At 43.6% G+C, this 18045-nt stretch overlaps 1 protein-coding gene across 1 annotated transcript in view; it reads right to left on the bottom strand.

Moving 5' to 3' along the window:
• Positions 1 to 11759, bottom strand: part of GLI3 (GLI family zinc finger 3) — a 279986-nt gene extending 268227 nt beyond the window's left edge. Inside the window, exon 1 of the mRNA XM_054726279.1 lies at positions 11611 to 11759. The gene's annotated coding sequence lies outside the window, so the exon portion shown is untranslated. The remainder of the gene's footprint in view (positions 1 to 11610) is intronic.
• Between the last annotated feature and the right edge of the window lie 6286 nt (positions 11760 to 18045).

Raw genomic sequence — 18045 nt, forward strand, 5'->3', positions numbered from 1 at the left:
TCCAAATACTCATCACTGCACAGAGGGACTCCTGCGAGAAGAGGTAAAGCCCCAGGCACTGACTGAAATCACACTAATTAATGGTCCCAGAGAATACTGATTCCTACCTTCCACCCCTCTTTTGAAATAGATTTTTTTAAAACAGGCCCTTTAGTCACTCAAGAGTCGACCTTCTTCTTTCTATTTTGACGACTTATTTTTGGATCTCATTAGTAAGTAACTAATTATTTAAAAGTGTGGCTTGTGTTTGAAACAAGGGCTATAAAAATGGCAACTTGCCAAGGCAGACATCTGCTTCCTGTATATCCCTATAAATTATATCAGTTTATTTTACTGATAAAAATCACAACTTTGTCCCTGTCAGTTACAAAGGAGAAAGTTTTAACATTCTAGACTCTGACACCTCATCAACACTCTGCACCAAGACTTAGTGAGCAGAAAAGAGAATCTGCTTCTAGCTGTGGTGGTGGGTTTTTTTCCGTAGAATTATTAGCCACGTTGAGAAACGAAGTCCTGAGCTGATACACAAAAGCCTGAGGTATAGAAGTGGCCTGTAAAAATTCCTGATGGAATCCTAAAGCATACATAATTGGGGAAATAGCCCAAAGTACTACTTTTAAAACCTGGAATTTCCTAAACAATAAAGTACAATTTATTTAGAACATAATGATCAAGGAAAACATTTCGGTTCTGCTTCACTTCAAAGATTTTTCTCTGAGGAAAATGCAACCGTTTTTTAGATGTGAATGAAATGAGACCTTTTCCCAACCATGGTTCCTTTTCTTACAACTCCACACTGTTCTCCTTCAATCCCTTTCACCACTGAAACATTACGTGCAAGATTTGCTGGCATGCCCCTTGATATTTTATGCTGATGAAGAAAAAAAGAAAGCTGTAGCTAATGGTTGAAATACAGCAGTTCCAGTATTAAAAAAAAAAAAAAAATGCCTGCAACCAAGGAAAACTGTGCTAATATTGTATGCCTGCTAAAGCCTGGAGCCTCATAGGTAAATGGAGGGGTGAAGATTTTTTCCTTAAAGCAGTCATGGCTTTTCCCCCCCCTCAATGCTCCCTGAGCCTTTTGTAATTTCCTGAAGGCCTAAACCCTGGGCACAATGAATTCCAGAGCCTATTTTAAATCCTATCCTTCTCCTAGTAGCAACCTGCCTGCAGGTGGGTCTTTTCTGTCTAAATTGTGAATCTGAACTTGCTTCACCCTCCTGCACAATAAGGCATCTAAAGCCTCTGGTGTTACTGACCAGCAACGTTTACCAAATTCGTGAATTCTTGTGGGGACCTTTCCCACAAAAAGCCTAAGGAGGCCCTCTCTTTAGAGTTGCCACCAGGGCTGCACTGAGAAGAAAAGAAGAAAAAAAAAAAAATACAGCCACACAGAAACTTTTATTTTTGCATCTAAGTCCACTGGAATCCCGTCCTTTCTTAGGCTGCGGGGCTGGGTGGTTTTGTCTGAGCGCTGGCTCTCAGCGCGTCCGCGCCGGGCTCCCTGCACGTGCGGTCCCTCCTACGGTTCCAGAGTCCGATCTTCACACCCTGGCACTGCCCCGCCACGGCGGCCTGCCCTCCGGGTCCGTGCTGGGCGCCCTGGCCGCACGGTCCTACGCTCCGCGCCGCCGCGCCCCTGCTCCTTTCCTGGCCGCGGGGCGGCCACGGGCGGCAGCTCAGGCCCCGCGCCCAGCGCGCAGCGCACACACGTCTGGCTCCTCCGAAACTGCTGGGTATCCGGGCTGCGGGGCGCTGCCAGCCGGGCTCCCATCCGCATTCCGGCAGCGGTCTCCCGAAAGTGCAAACCCGAGCAGAACAATCGGAACCCCGCCGGGCCTCTGCAGCCCAAGAAGCGCCCCTTATCACTTCCATCACCCTGGTTATCTGCTCCACGGGAATATTCTAATTAGGGCCCGGCAGCATTTCCAGCAGACAGTTATGCCAGGCAGCCCTGCTTCCACTCGCACAGCTGTTTTGCCAGCAGAATACAGAGGTGCAACTTTCCAGATACTTTGCAATGCTACACCCGGTGTGTTGCACGACAGTAAAACATTGGGACCACTTGGAGTCTTCAGGGAACCAACGGGCGTGAGCTTTGCTCACTAAACTGGTAACTCACCGTCCACTAACCTGGCTCCCACATACTGTTTCTTCAGCTGTCCTAATAGATTCCGGTGTAGTGAATGGGTAAGGCACATACACACACACCTCGGTGCCTCTCCAAAGTCCAACCTTAATCATGAGGCTTTTGGTAGCAAAAATAGAGAATGAAAAGAATCAAAGTTCTGGAAAGTTGAAGAAATCAGCCTTTTCCCCTGGCCTGGCAGGTCTCTGCAGTGAAACCTGGGATCCACATTGAAGCAGGATTCCTTTATCCTGCTTAAGATTTTTAAGAGAAAGCACCAGTACTAAAACCACCATTTAAAATAATGTTTGAACTATATAAAATGACTTTCTAATCTAAGTTGAAATGAGACAGTGATTATAAATGTTAATGCATGCTTTGTGAACAGCAGACTACTTCATTTACGTCCCTAATCCAGTTGGTTTATTTTTTAAGTTGCTTAAATTTGGGCAAAATCTCTGTTTGGTTTTTTTTCTTAATGTATTTTAAAGACTTAAAACAAATAAGTTAAAAGCCTGATTAATGGTAACCTGATCAGTTTCCGATAGGTTAAAACAACTACTGCCAATGAGGGATCAGAAAGAGAAGGCATTCCAGTAGGCAGGGCAGAGCTTTTACCAGCACAGTGATTAAGCCTTAAGTAAGAAATTATTCTGTGCAACTTAGGGAACTACTGCTCAAGTGGAATAAGGCCTTTGTTTGGAAGAAATTACATTTACTTACACCTGCCTGTATGTTTATAAGCTGAACGTATTGATGCTTTAAAAATCCAGAAGGCACCAGCCTGTGAAAGGATTGAAGGGGGGGGGGGGGGAGACTCCCTGTATCACTGAGGAATGACATTTCACTCATACTTTATTACTACAGATCTGCTGCTACTTCAGATACTGCTCTTAAGAAATCATTCAGGTAAAATTTCTATTAGATAATTATACCATCCTATATCATTAAAGCTCAGTTCTTAAAGACAATAAATTGTTTAGGGAGAGAAATTTCTAAAAATAAGAAAGCACAAACCTAATGCTGATTGTAACTTTTGATCAATTCTGAAAGTTTGAGTTTCAATGAACAAAATTTAGGGAGTTTAAAATACTTCAGTGGATTTAATACAATCATGCATTAGAGTTAACCTTTTATAGCTGTCTAGTGTGGTTGATGTTTCCTTCTGCTCAAAGAAAATAATTTCTTAACTTAAAATCAATTAGATATGCATAACCCCTGTGACACACCAACAGTTCCTAAGATTTCTAAGGTTCTAAGGCTTCCTCTCCCTTCCCTATCTGCACTGCCTCTCTTTTCTGCAAGAAAAGCTCAACATCCTAAGTTCTTAATGAAATAGTCATGAATGTTTAACTATAGTATTTTTAAGTACAATTATTTTCCTTTATATATGATTTTTCCCCCCATAATCAATAAAGCCTAAAGCCTTGGTAGCCTAGAGAGTTTCCCAAATCTGCTGCATTTTGTTTTCAATCTTTCCTACATTTCTGAAGGTTTTAATATCTGATAAAGCAGTATTCAATGATCAATACCCAAATGGAATTACTTGAAGGGGAAATAATTACCTGGCTAAGGATTAAGTAAATTTGGTTTTAGTAAATTAACTACATCAAAACTCTTAAGAAACCCATATATTGAACTTCAACCACTGAAAAGCTTATTTGACATGAAGTAATTGTTATTACAATTAAAATCACAAGTGACATTTTGTATGCCAGTTTTACTTTTCTGCTATATGTAATTTAAAAAGATTACCAGCTACTCTTTCTCTACTGCCAGTAATACTTCATGAGAAACATTTGATGGGAGTATGAGGTCTGTATTTAATAGTTGCTACCATTTCTGAGTTTTGCTAAACTGTAAAACACCAGCTCAATGTACTTTGGTTAGGCTTAGCAGGAAGCACCATGCACAGCAGGTGCCATTAACGAATGAGCAGTAACTTGGAGCAAGCTGGCATCCCCACTTTCTTAGGGTTTGCTGGAGACAGACAATCCTGGACTCAGACAGAAAATTAGATCTCTGTCAGTTATCAATCTAAAATCAGCTAAGCTCATGAAAACAGTGAAATCACAGTTTAAAGCCACAAATCACAAAAACATCATGAAGGATCAAAGGTCTCATTTCACTGAACTTTACAGGAATTAAAAGTTTTCACACATTTTCAGAAGGGAAAGAAACTAAATTTAAAAATTATTCATATAGAACTTCCATAACTTTTGGTTCCTAGAATCATGTGTGTCTTTACAATCAAGCTTAAGGGGGTAGAGTGCATGTTCTATGATTAATAATTTTACTTTTAAGCCGTCACAAATATTAGACCATTACCTGCTGGGTGTTAAAACAACTAAAGATATCCCAAAGATATTAAGGTATGATTCTGTTAAGTACTATTCGCATACTTTATCCTCCCAATTTTTAAACTTGTGATTCTTGAACCTCAGTTGCCATTTAAAAAGGAAATTTTTCAAAATTTAAGAATTTTAAATTAAGGCTCATTCAGTGAAAAATTACTTCCGGTCTACTAAGCCTATAAACTTTGCTTATTCAAAGACAGAATTCTTCAGTTATCTTTTTTTTTCACCCCTCCCCCAATCCTGCACAAAATGCCAGTGTAAACTATACCAAACTGCACACCCTCCCAATGAAACACTTTGGCATGCAATTTCATTTGAACAGCCAGAGCTCAAACAGCAGATGTTGTCCTGAAGTGGCGTGGCCTGGTCCACACTTCTGGCCACTCCATTCAGTTTTCCATATATTTTAGTTCATTAAGGCTTCATTCTTAAGCAGCTGGCTGAGGTTTCTTTACACACAGATAACTCTCTTTCCTGTTTTTACAAATAACTCTCTTGAAACTAAATTATTCTTTTTAAAAAAAAATCACAAAATGAAATCAATAATAGGGTTAACCGCCTCATTCCTTCACTACCACAATTTCAAAGTCATCGTTCATCTAAATTATGAGTTTTCCATCTATTTTTGTAAAAATTAATAGTTTATCATGCAAAACACTCTGGAATATTGTTAGGCATTTTATGTAATCTTCAAGAAAAGTCAAAGTAGCTAATGCTAAAAATTTCCACATGAAAATAAGCAGAATGTCACACTACATTCTGAAGGTATTCCAATAAACAGATTTAAATAAAATTACACTTATTTCCCATTATTTAACTTAATTTTGTGGCATAAAGATTACTCAAATATACAGTCAAATGCTTATGTTTAAAACATTCTCTCTCTCTCTCTCTCTCTCTCTCTCTCTCTCTCTCTCACACACACACACACACACACACACACACACACACACACACAGTGTCACCCCCTTCCTCCAAAAAAGAAAAGAACCACTAGCTGTTTCAGGCCAGCAATCAATCCAATTTACTGCAGGTACAATTTATATGTACAGTCCATTCCATGACAAAACCACAGTGTGATGCCAACCGGGCCCTTAAGAAAGTTTTCCCCTAAATCTCTGGAAAGGAGCTTTAAAAGAAAGCAAGGATTACAGTCAGCTAGAAGGTAGGGAGGGGACTTACCTCAAACCCAGCCAAGCGGAAATCAGAGCAGTAATTCTACAAGTCAACAGAGTACACTTCCAAAGCTATAATGGTGTGAAGAAGTGCTGGGCAGCATGGCCTGAAGGCAGCACTAATACACTGATGACTAATGGCTGGGCTGGGGCAGACAATGAATTTGGGGACTGAAAACTAACAGAACCCATGCAGTACTTTGACAAATGGGCTTTCACAATTTCATTCATTGAATAACCTTTAAGCACAAAATTGGCTCCAGTTCTCCTGGGAATTACATGACATGTTGTTGGACGATGATGTAAGTATTTTCTTTTTTTAATTATGACTCTTATGCAAAATGCAAAAGCACCATATATGAGGACACAACTCTAGGTACTGCAGATGAAGATGTGGAACTCAATACAATATTACCTTTCAGGAGGTGCTGAAACGTTCCAATGCCACCTTATTAACTATGTAATGGCTTGTTCATTCACTTTCTTTAGAGAGCCATAGATTTTCTGGGATATTTTGTCTGGTCGAAATACACACACACAGAACAAAAATAGTTTCGCGTGTAAAAAAAAATAATAATTAAAAGTGATTATGAGTAGCTTAAAAATGTGGCACTAAAACATGGTGCATTTATAATTATAAGTGGAAAAAGTCTAATTTTAAGGGCCAGGAAAAGGAAAAGCGCCTTAAGACAATTACAGCACCCTGTAACGTTTGCAATGAAATGCACTTACTAACATATTTAACATCTAATTTCTTTCAAACAGCTCCCCTCTCTCATCCGCGCATAACAAGCCCTTCAATTAAAAAATAATAATTCCAGCAATTTTTAAAGAAAGAATGAAACATCTCAAGTGTCTCTAAATGAACAAATACCACTTACTCCAGACAGCATTGCCTTTAGCAGCTCCTAAAAACTTAAGAAACGGATCTTAAAACAGGAAGCTTAGTGAGCTCATAAAACTGTTGTTGGAGCCAGGAACACATAGCATATTTAATCTGCAAACTGTGAGAGTCTACAGTGATTTCAGCAAGATCTGAGGCATGCCCTTAAGGTTTGCTGGGATCTGGGATTAGGGGGTTGATAAGAACCTCGACTGCCCATGGACATGTTTTTCTTCTGCAGTTAAACACAAATGCATAGAGACGTTTGACTGCTGCTTGGCGTTACTGCTCAAGTTATATAAAAGCTTGCAGCTCCTTTTGCTGTCAATATATCAAAGTTTAAAAAAAAAAATCATCAAAGTGTGAAATTTCATTTAAAGTCTTCACCGGTCTACAGCTCTATTTCACAGGCCCATCAAATAAAAGTAAAGATGAAAAATACACTGAAAGTACTTGAAAAAGTTTGCAGCAGTGCCCCTGCCCTGTTGTTGTTTATTCTGTCTCCATCTCTTTGCTTTGAAACTAGAACAAATCCATTTTCATCTAGAAAAATGACAACATGAAGTGAAGGGCAGCAACTTCTACTCGACTTTAATTAAAAGACAACCTGAAGGGAATCCTTTGCTTAACAAATTAAATACATACACATTTCCTCTCTATCACTTCAGCATTTTAATTGCCTCTCATATATAAGTTGGCAGAAAATTTCTTGACTCTTCCAAAACAAATCAGATTGACTATAGACTATGAATGCCAGCAAAACTAAAACCTCCTTCAAAGAATTCTTTAGCTGGGGATTTACAACAATTGCATAAAGAAGAAAAGTCTGACTTTTAAGATAATCTACTATAGTCTAAAAGCATTAACATTCCATTACTAAGGTTTTCTTGAGGATTTCATGACTCACTGATTCACTTCTCCTTCAAGACTGGTTTTTCCTAGTACATTACTGTCCATATGAGTGAGTGCACAGAACAATGATCATTAAATTGTTTCCTTTCATAAACTCCCAAACCCTAACTTCAAAAAATGAGGGCAGGCGAATCTTAGAGGGTAGGATACCTTACACAGAAGGAAGGGCCTCTAGCTGGTTAAGAAAACACAGAAGTCTGAAACCCTTACAACATGCAGATAATTAAGAAAACTGGCCTCGAAACAAAGGAAAGTTAAACTTTTAGGCGTGGGGATCAAACTGATAAATTAATGACTTTCATTAAATAAGTAATGAAATAACTCAACAAAGTCATTTTTCATCAGTACTCATTTTCTCAATTCTGTGTGTAGTTCTTTGCAAGCCAGACATACAATAAAATGTGTTTATACAGGGTTTAATCAAGGAATACAAACTCGTTAAAGGTACTGGGAATTGGTAGGTATCTGAGTTGGACCTACTATTAATAATAATATAACCTATACCTTTTAAAGTGTTTCACAAGACACCTCTCACATTCATTCGACTCATTAAGGCATCTTAAACCAAAGCTTCCCTAGGCTGATTTTAAGAATTATATACCCTGAAAGGATACTCCCTTAGGCAGGGAGTTTTTAATTAAATAGCTTTTAGTATAATATAAATTCTCTTCTCTTTATAAGTATGCTGTTACAACTAATTTACATATTATTTCATGTTTGTTTTAGGTATGACTATAGTCCAAGGGGCCAAAGTGTTTGCATACCAGGTTGTTAAGACCAATATTTCCTAACATAAACAAATTATTTCGATACTTCACACAGTTTACATGAAGACCGATCACTACTGCCTTATATCCCCACAACTGAAATACTGCTATGCCTTAGGAAAAAAGTGAAGAGATTTTTAGGTTATTTCACTACTTTAAAACATAGCATTTTCCTCTTTCAAAATAATCTTGACACATGTAATTAAGAAACTGTCAGACTATTATTAATTTTTAATTTAAAACCTAAATGAAATAATTACAGGAATCAATCAATAAGGCACCTATTCAAATTACAGAGCAATTACATAAATACTCAAAATTAATACTTTAGGCCAATTCTTGACAATTTCAGTCTATAATATGCTAAGACATCAAACAACACAATAAGCATAACATGGGGAGGATGAATAGTTCCTGCCTTAGACTAAAATGAAATCATTTCAGTTGGCCAAGGCAGAGCTCTCCACTGCCCGCCCCCCCCGCCCCCCCACAGCCATGCCCAACCCACTCAAGCTACAACTCTTTTTAAAAGTTAATTTATTTCCACGAGACACATATTTCAGGGATCTGAAAAAATCGCCTCATCCAAATTCTGTACAAAATCACATGGTGGGGGGAGAGCCTAATTATTGTGACTTTCCAGCAAAGTGCTCTGGAAAGACGAACTGGGGAGGAGGAAAGGAAAGCAGAAGGTGTGTTTCAGAACTAATAATACCAGTCCAGCTCATGGCACTGCCTTTCCACAGGAGCCAGCCCTCCAGCCCTCTGAGAGGGACCAAAGTTTTGCCACTACAAAATATGCCTTTTGGGATATTGATTTTTAAGTTGGTTATAAAGAAATGAAAGGCTCAGAAGAAAACCTTTGACCCTCCCACTTGCCTGCCTAAAAGAATTCAGGTGGAAAAACCTGCTTACGGAAGGGAGCATCACCGTAGCACCATCATATAAAGTAAATGTGGCCGACAGGGGAAAATACAGCACAGCCTGTTTTCTGGATATTCCTCTATGTCCAACTGTCTCTGGGTGGCCCAGCAACAATTTGTTTACCACATGTTTGCTCTTTCTCATCTACCTGTAAATTGCCTGCTTTGCTTTTGAAATCCCAGTCCCCTGCCTCCCTCTCCTTTGTCCAGAATGGCATATAAACCTCAACTGCCTCATGCCTCCTTGGGTCTCCTATCTTATGGCACCCTTGAATATACCTGTGTAATAAATTTGGACATTTTTTTCCCCCCTGTTAATTTGTCTCATGTTAATTTGATCATTAGCCCAGCTAGAAGAACTTAGAAGGTGGAAGGAAAAATCCTACTTTGTCCCCAAACCTCTGACTAAAGGGCTCTTTTACTCGGAGATGTGGACAGTCCATCATTTCAAAACTGAAATGGCAGCTGGAAAATGTGGAACAGCTGGCAAAGAGCTGGGAGAAAATGTTTTACATAAATACATGTACATATAAACTGGCAGAGGGCCATGAGCACTGTACCCAAGGCCTGAATCTATTGGGCCACTGCACACCAGGGAGATGAGAAGTTGGAGGCAGGAGAGCTGCAAGGAGGCTGGATGCCTCCTTCAGCCTCTTTCTACAAGGAGGTCAGCAAGGGAGTCCAACTTCTCCAGGGCATCTCCTGAAGCAGGTGCAATCAGGCACAGGAGCACAGAGTTCGGGGAAGGGGGAAAGGCCCGGGTGTGCAGTGATGCTTTGGCAACTGGCAATCTGCTTACAAGTCGCTTCACCAAGTCTCCAAGTTTGGGGTAAATATTTACTCCCTCTACCCTCCTCCCGCCCATTTCCCCTCCTAACTCAAGAAAGTAACTGTCCCCTGCAGAGTGGTTCATACACACAACGCTGTGAAAATGCGGCCGCTTAAGTGATTATTGCAGGGGGCACGGTTGTGTACACCCCCCCCGCACTGACTCCCTGCAGCTTCTAACAATTGCATTTCTCTCTCCTTTCTTTTTATTTTGTGTGTGTGTGTGTGCTGTCCCTGAAAAAAGAAAAGAAAGAATCCCAAATCATATACAGATGGTACAACTTTCACTTTTCCTCTATTACAACGGAGGCGCGCCTCTCCCAGGGAGCACACCGCTCCCCCGCCCTCGGAAAGGAGGCGCAGGCAGGAGGAACCCCCGCAGCCGCGAGCCCCACGCGCCCCACCGGCCGCCCGCCGCCCGCCGCCCGCCGCGCCAGGCACCCGAGGGGGGTGAAACGGTGCGCAGTCGGGCGCCCAGGCTTCGGGGTCTAATGTAGTTCCTTTTCACCCTTGAGATGGGGAGTGGGGGTGAGGTGCGCCCATGCAACTGCTGTAAACTTCGTCCCCCTCTGGGATGTGCAATTCTCCAGCCCGTCTCCGGACGGCCAAGGGGTCAGACACTTGGAAAGGGAGCTTCAAGGAGGAGGAAGCGAAGGGAAGCCTTGCTCTGACGCCTTCCCCGTGGCTCTGCAAAGCTGGGCGCCTTTGACAGCCATTTTCACTTCCTCCCGTTCCCCCTATGGGAGACCCTCCGGACCTGGAAGCGCCGGCGCGGCCGCAGGAGCTGGCTACCCCGTGCGGGGCCCGCGAAACAAAGAACTTCGGGCGGGACGTACCTGCGGCGGCGGAGGCTGTCAAGTCCCCTAACTTCCCATAGACCCGCGTCCCGGACGCAGGCGGGCGGCTCCGGGCTCCGCGAGGCGCGAGGTGCCAGCCGCTCGGGCTACAGCGAGCGGCGGGGCTGGGCCCGGAGGGTGCGGGCCGCCGGCAGGGCGGCGCGGGCGGCCGCGGGGAGGGCGAGTCGGGGCGGCGAGTGTGCGCGACCGCGAGTGTGGAGCGCGCCGGAGGAGCAGCCCCTGCCCGCTCCCTCCCGCTCCTGCAGCTCCGGCATCGGTTTCAAGGATCGTGTAATCCGATCCCTTCTGACTCACAGGCCCTGAGTGACAGTTCTGATTTGGTTAACCCACGGGAAGGAGGGAAAAGAGAAAGAAAGAAAGCCCCCGCCGTGCGCCTCTCCTGGCATCCAATCGACTTTCTCGAAGAAGGTCCCATCCCCGTCCAGGAGACCCGCGCGGGAGAGGGCGCCCCCCGCCCCGGCCCGGCGCAGCCCGCGCTACTCACGCGGTGGAAAAGTTGTCCCTCGGCTCTGCGCGCCCCTCCCTCGAGTTCTCTCCTTCCCTCCTCTCCTCTTCCTCCTCCTCCTCCAGCCCGTGCTCCTCCTCCCCCAAGTTTTAGCAGATGTTGCGGGACTCCCCCCTCACCCTCGCGCTCCCTTTTCCTCCGCCCAGGCCCCCGCCCCGTCCCTTTCTTTCTGCCTCTCTGCCACTCTCCGGCGCGGTGGGGACGCGCAGAGCAGCTGGATGCCTGCCGCCGCAGGGGGCGAAGTTGGGAAAACTTAAGAGTGCAGCTCGCCTTACTTTTGCTTTCTCGCTCCTTCCAGGCCGAGCCTCGTCCCCGCGCCCGGAGTGGGTTCCTACTGCGATGCGGGCGGTGCTGGCGAGGAGGCAGCGCGGCCTGGGTCGGGGGCTGGGGGGAGCCTGGGCGCCCCAGCCACGCGCGCGCTCCCTCCCCCCTCCGCCTCCTCCGCCTCCTCCGCCTCTCTGCGGTCCTCACACAGACACATTCATGCCTGCTCCTCCTCTTCCCCCTCCTTGACCCCGCGCCCGCTCGGCGCGCCGAGGCCCCACCCACCCGGCGAGGGGAAGGGGGCCCGGGCATGATGTCACGGCCGCCCTCCCCGCCTTTGCTAGCGGCACCGCCGGGACGCCCTCGCCGGCTTCCACCTCTGCGCTCCGCGCGGGGGCTGCGTCCTGCCTGCTCCCTTTGCTCACACCCCGCCTCTCCGCTCCCCTTTTTTCTCGCTCCCAGTTTGTGCCCGCTTTATTCTTTTAAAGCCTCTCTGAGAACACCCCCAAAAGCTCCCCCTCTACTTTTACATTTTCCAAGGCCAACCGTGAACCTCTCTCTCTCTCATCACCAGAGGATGCTTTTGGAAGCTCTTGGTATTCCTTTCCGCCCAACTCCTCTCTCCTTGGGGCCAAAATCTGGGAAGTGGGAACTCCCACTGCACAGCTTGCGGTCCCCATGGGCCACTTTATAAAGGACACAAAAACAAAGACCCCCCGGTTTGGAACCTGGACTCCAACGCGATGCTTTTCCGTGAGCTACAAAGTTTCTCTGCCCCTGATTTCTTTTCAGCGGCCCATACTAGTGAAAATTATTTTCCTCCTTCCTCAACCAACCAGCCCACATTCATCTGTTCCCTTTCAATGTATGCAACCTGGACCCAGGACTTGAAAAGGGAGTTTCCATGGGGGCTGAGGGGAGGGGAAGACAAAGGAAGAAAAAAGAAAGAGAAGGAAACGACTGTGGCATTCCAAAATCTATTCTCCTGGGATAAACTGAGCTGCTACCCACCTGCCCTCCTACCCCTCCGCAGTGCTTGGGAGCGCAGCGTGCACTTGTGTTGACTGGCTGAGACTCTTGACTGAAGGAAGAGAGTGGGTAGATGAAAGATTAGCTATTATGATTTGGAGAGCATTTTGAGATTCAAATGCTTACCTGGAGAATTTTTTAACAGAATTGATGGTGGTATTCGCCATTTGTTTCCTGGGACTTGTTGCTTTATCTCCAAGACAGGACAAAAGCAGACTCTGACTTATGCTTTTACGGTAGAAGTGGTGGAGATAAAGTAGGCCAGAAGGTCCTTTTTAGATATTTATTTTAAGATTCTTCTTCACTGGACCTCACCCCCCTTGAAAGGAAGAAAAAAGATAGAAAAGAAGAAGGAAGGAAGGGAAAGAGAGACCGGAAGGAAGAGAGGAAAAGAAAAGAAACCCACCACTTACTCACTGTACAGAGCAAGGGTGCATGGGTGGTGGTCCCTGCTTCCCCTCACTAACCGGCCTCCACCCTGAAAGACTGATTCTTTGAGCCCATCTGTGGGATGGTGAAAGGAAACCCAGGCTGCATACCTCCCAAGATTTATATGAGTTTCCAATGAGGTAAAGGGACACAACTGTGTAAAAATTGTATTTATACTTTTACAATTGCAGAGAATTAAATTGCCACTCTTTCCCACACATATACTCCTCCAACATCAGCCACAAATTTGTTTGTATTCAAGTCCTGCTTCTGCCTCAATCATATGAATGCAAATACATTCTGATAGCATCCTCTGTTTACCCAATGGCAAAAAGTAAATAAAAAGAAAGACAGCCAATAAATCAACAACTTGAATAAACTAGATATTTTCACTTTTACTTTAAGAAGTCTTTGGCAGATTTTTGGATCATGAAGATCTTGAGTCTCAGTTTTAGAAAGAGAACAATGAAGAAAAACAGTTGATCTGTCCCCTTACATCCATCCGAATAGTTACAAACGAAAGAGGGGAATAATGCTGGTGTCTCCTGCGTGTCCCTGTTTCCTCTCCTTAGATTCTTGGCAGCTCTCGGCTTTAGTGGTAAACATATATGTAAGTGGGCACACATTTTGCAGAAATGGCAAAGGGAAAAATCATGGGTAGTCCTAGTGTGAGTTAAATAGTGCCAATCTCTTTTAACACAAGGACTCTTTTTTCCCAATGAAATCTTATATGGAATCCCAAAACATAAAAGAGAGCTATTCTGGTTGCAGCTGGAGTGGGGTCTCAGAGCCCAGCCCCTCGGCCTTTCTCTTGTCACCCACCCCCTTTTCTGCAAAGGCTCCTGAGACATCTCTAAAAATCCCAAAGGAACCCTGAAGTTCAGTATTGGAACCTTTCTTGTAATTTTAAAGTGCTCTTACAGGCTTACAGGGCTCTGCTATTGCCCTTCCTCCACGTGCAAAATTTCACCAGTATAGACTCACTTATTGCCATCTCCCATCAGTTCTCTTTTCAAATGAAAATCTAGGAAATTTTAATATAGTGAATCCTCAAAATGATTAAGCTTATAAGATAGATTTTTTTTTTTTGGGGGGGGGGGGCAACAAATTGGATGGAGTAGGAGACTTGAAGATACTGATATTAGTTTCCTAGAGTTGACATAAAATGAGTGGCTTAAAACAACAAAAATCTATTGTCTCAAGTTCTAGAGGCTAGGAGACCAAAATCAAGGTCAATGGAGGGCCATGGTCCCCCTGTAACCTCTAGGGGAAGATCCTTCCTGGCCTCTTCCCAAATTCTGGTGGTGTCTATCAGTCCTTGATATTTCTTGCCTTGCAGCTACTTCACTCCAACTATGCTTCTGTAATCATATGGCATTTCCCCCTTCGTTAGTCTCTCCTCTTCCTAAACCAGTCGTATTGGCTTAGAAGCCCACCCTACTCCAGTGTGACCTCATCTTAAGTAAGTACATCCGCAACAACCCTGTTTCCAAATCGGATCATATGCTGAAGTTCCAGGTGTTACAACTTCAACAAGTCTTTTGATCACTGGCTCTTGAAAAGTTGGTCCTTATGTATGAATATCTTACCAACTTTCTTTTTGAAAATAGCTCAGATTTGCTTAGCAACCTTTTTCCTCCTTGAGGATTAGTATCTCTTCTTTGTTCCCAAACCTAAGACAGTGAAGGCTCTTTTGATGTAAATACAAACATTGACCCACAGCCTTACAGCGAAGCTGTTCCTGTTAGGCCAAGCCTATCTGCTGCACGCCTTCTGCACTTCTGGTGAGTTATTTCCCAGGAGCCTCCACTGTCTGGCATGCAAATAGACTCCTTGCGGACAACATAACCAGCCCAACCAACATTTCAGATGTTTCTGAATTACAGCAGATAACACATTTTTAATGCTGAAACTGGACTTTTAACATCTATGTATGTATGTATGTATGTATGTATGTATGTACGTATATCTTTCGGAAGTTCATAGGTCCCGGTTAAGACACTAAGGATTCTCACCACTTTGAAAAATGCTGGGAATTGAAATACCGTATTGGCTGCATTTGAGAACTGTAGTCCAAAACAAAAATAAGGTTTCTTAAATTCATTCATGCTCCCCACAGCTGACCTGGCACCTGAGATCAGCTGAAGAAGGCATAACTCACTCGCAGCCAGGAAGCCCTGACTTGTAGAGCTGCCTCGTGAATGTGAGTACCAGGAGAGAGGGAACCTGGCTCCTGGAGGTATACAAGAGAGACAGGGTAAGAATCAAGGTCCCAAGCCCCAGTGCCATCCATCTCCCTCCTCTGTATTCCCCTGCAGGCCCCTGACCACTGATTCCTACACGGAGCTGATTGGACTTCCTGAGGACAACTCTAGGCCCACTTAGAGTTCTTGCTCCCCCCTCTCATTTCCCAGGCATACTGACTTTGCATTTGGGTGGCTAAGGATCTACCTGCATCCCACCAGCCAGTGCACACATAGGGAAAGTACTGGGGGGTGCAGGTCGATTCTTAGCCACCCGAATGCCCCTGGGAAGGAAGCATTCCTGAGGTGGGACAGAGTGCATGGCCCTGAGCTTCCCATGCTGACAGGCTGGTTGCCAGAAAGGGAGAATCCTTTTAAGTGCATCACACAGGTGCCCTTCCGAGGGTCTCTCACTCAGCACCCACATAACTTATGCTTCCATCTTCCTGGAACATTGGGATTATAAATGTAACCCAGATGTTGGCTATTCACCTTGGAGATGTAGCTATTATTGGCTTGGACCTTAGCCAATCCCACAAGTTGGGAAGACCTAAAACCCTCCCATTGCAGTTCTGCAGAGTTCAGAGCCCCTGTGGATGCTACATGATAAGCCATACTCAGACCCTTGCTGGCCCCACAGGAAATCCACCCCCCCATCCCACCCCCACCCCACCCCTGCGGCAATAGGGTGAACTTGATAGATTTTACTGATGATTTGGGTAGCCCAAGGGTGATTTTCTCCATCCCTCTCTTTCAAAAATAAAGTTTTTCTCTGTGTCTCAAACAAAGCAGTTTAAGGACCAGTGTCTGTTTCTTAAGGTCTCACCTTACTTTCCTCGGAGCTCAGGCCTGTGACATTATCTTTGTGATCATCTCCCATCTACCTGGCAGTCATGCTCAGCACTTCTTTGAGTTTCCTTAAAGCTAAAGTAACAAAAGTGGCCTGTGGGACAATTGCTGATGCGCAGTGTTAGATGTGCATGTGTAGATTTTGCCCTGGACTCTTCATTTGGCCACAGTCTCTACCATTCCTCATTGGTTCTACTTGCTACTCGCATTTACATAATCTGCCTCACTCCTAAAAACATTTGAGTTTTCTGTTTTTGTCCTAAATAATCCACTAAAACAAGCTAGGTTTTACTTAGAGTTTTTTTCTAAAAATAGGGTATAAATGAGGGGATGTGATCTCAAACACATCACAGCAAAAGTTCCAACATTTGTTTCTGCCAATGTCCGCACTGTATTATTATTTGCTCTGTTCATCTCTTGTTCAGTGCCCATCTTCACTGCCAGGAGCTGCGGAACTGGTAGAGCAGTGCTTATGGTGGCCATGGGAGAATGTTAATGAACACCAGAGAATGTGGGGCCTCAGAGAGCCAAGCGGGGGACAGGAGGGTGTAGGAGCCATGTGCTACATTATCTCAATAGCTGAGAGCTCAGAACCAGTGATTATTTTTATATTTTTGTCATTGTAACACCCCTGTCATGGACCTTCCAGGGCCCATCATGGCCGAAGAAAAAAGCACAACTTATATAAAGAAGATAAAAAGTAAGAGTCTCTCTCTCTCTCTCTCTCTCTCTCTCTCTCTCTCTCTCTCCTCCCCTTTATATCTATCTCTTTCTCTGCCCATCCATAATGTATACCATACTGTTTATTGAAAAAAAAAACCCAAAACTCTTTTGTCAGTTTATTTTGTCAGTCTTACTTCTTTGGGGTTTAATATTAACCAGAAGCATACAAGACAGACCAGACCTGGATTTAAATCATTTCTCCACCACTACTAGCTTTGAATCTTACCAAGTCAATTCACTCAGTGTGCCCATCTGTAAAATGGAAATACAGTTGTGCGTTGCTTAAAGATGGGGATACATTCTGAGAAATGCCTTGTTAGTCAGCTTTGTCATTGTGCAAACATTACAGAGTGCAATTAAACAAACCTAGATGGTCTAGCGCCTACCATACACCTGGGCTCTATGGAATAGCCTAATGCTCCTGGGCTACAAACCTGTCTGTACTAAATACTATAAGCAATTGTAACACAATGGTAAGTATTTGTGTATCTAAACATAGAAAAGTTACAATAAAAAAAACAATATAAAAGATTTTTAAAAACGGTACACCACTATATGGAACTTCCCATGAATGGACATTGTAGGACTAGATGTTGCTCTGGGTGGGTCAGTGAGTGAGTAGCAAGTGAAAAAGTGAAGGTGCAGGATGTTACTGTATAGTGTAGACTTTATAAACACTGTACACTTAAGCTACACTAAATTTAAAAATATTTTTCTTCAATAAAAATAATAAACTAGGCTTAGCTTACTGTAACTTTATTACTATATAAACTTTTTAACTTTTTGAAAATTTTTGAGGGTTTCTTTTCTTTTCAATTATAGTTGACATTTAATAGTATCTTTGTTTCAGGTATACAGGATAGTGGATACATATTTATATAATTTTTGAAGAGAGCCCCCTGTAAGTCTAATACTCAGCTAGCACCATACATAGTTAATACAATGTCATTGACTATATTCCCTATGCCAGTGGTCGGCAAACCATGGCTCGCGAGCTACTTGAGGCTCGCGAGCCACAGTTTGCCGCTCTGTTGACTAATGAGTTTGCTGACCACTGCCCTATGTGGTACATTATATCCCAGTAATTTTTCTGTAACTGCCAGTTCATACTTCTTTTTTTATATATACATTTTTATTAATTTCAGAAAGGAAGGAAGAGAGAGAATCATTGAT

This window comes from Eptesicus fuscus, chromosome 14 (assembly GCF_027574615.1).
Source record: "Eptesicus fuscus isolate TK198812 chromosome 14, DD_ASM_mEF_20220401, whole genome shotgun sequence".
Lineage (NCBI taxonomy): Eukaryota > Metazoa > Chordata > Mammalia > Chiroptera > Vespertilionidae > Eptesicus > Eptesicus fuscus.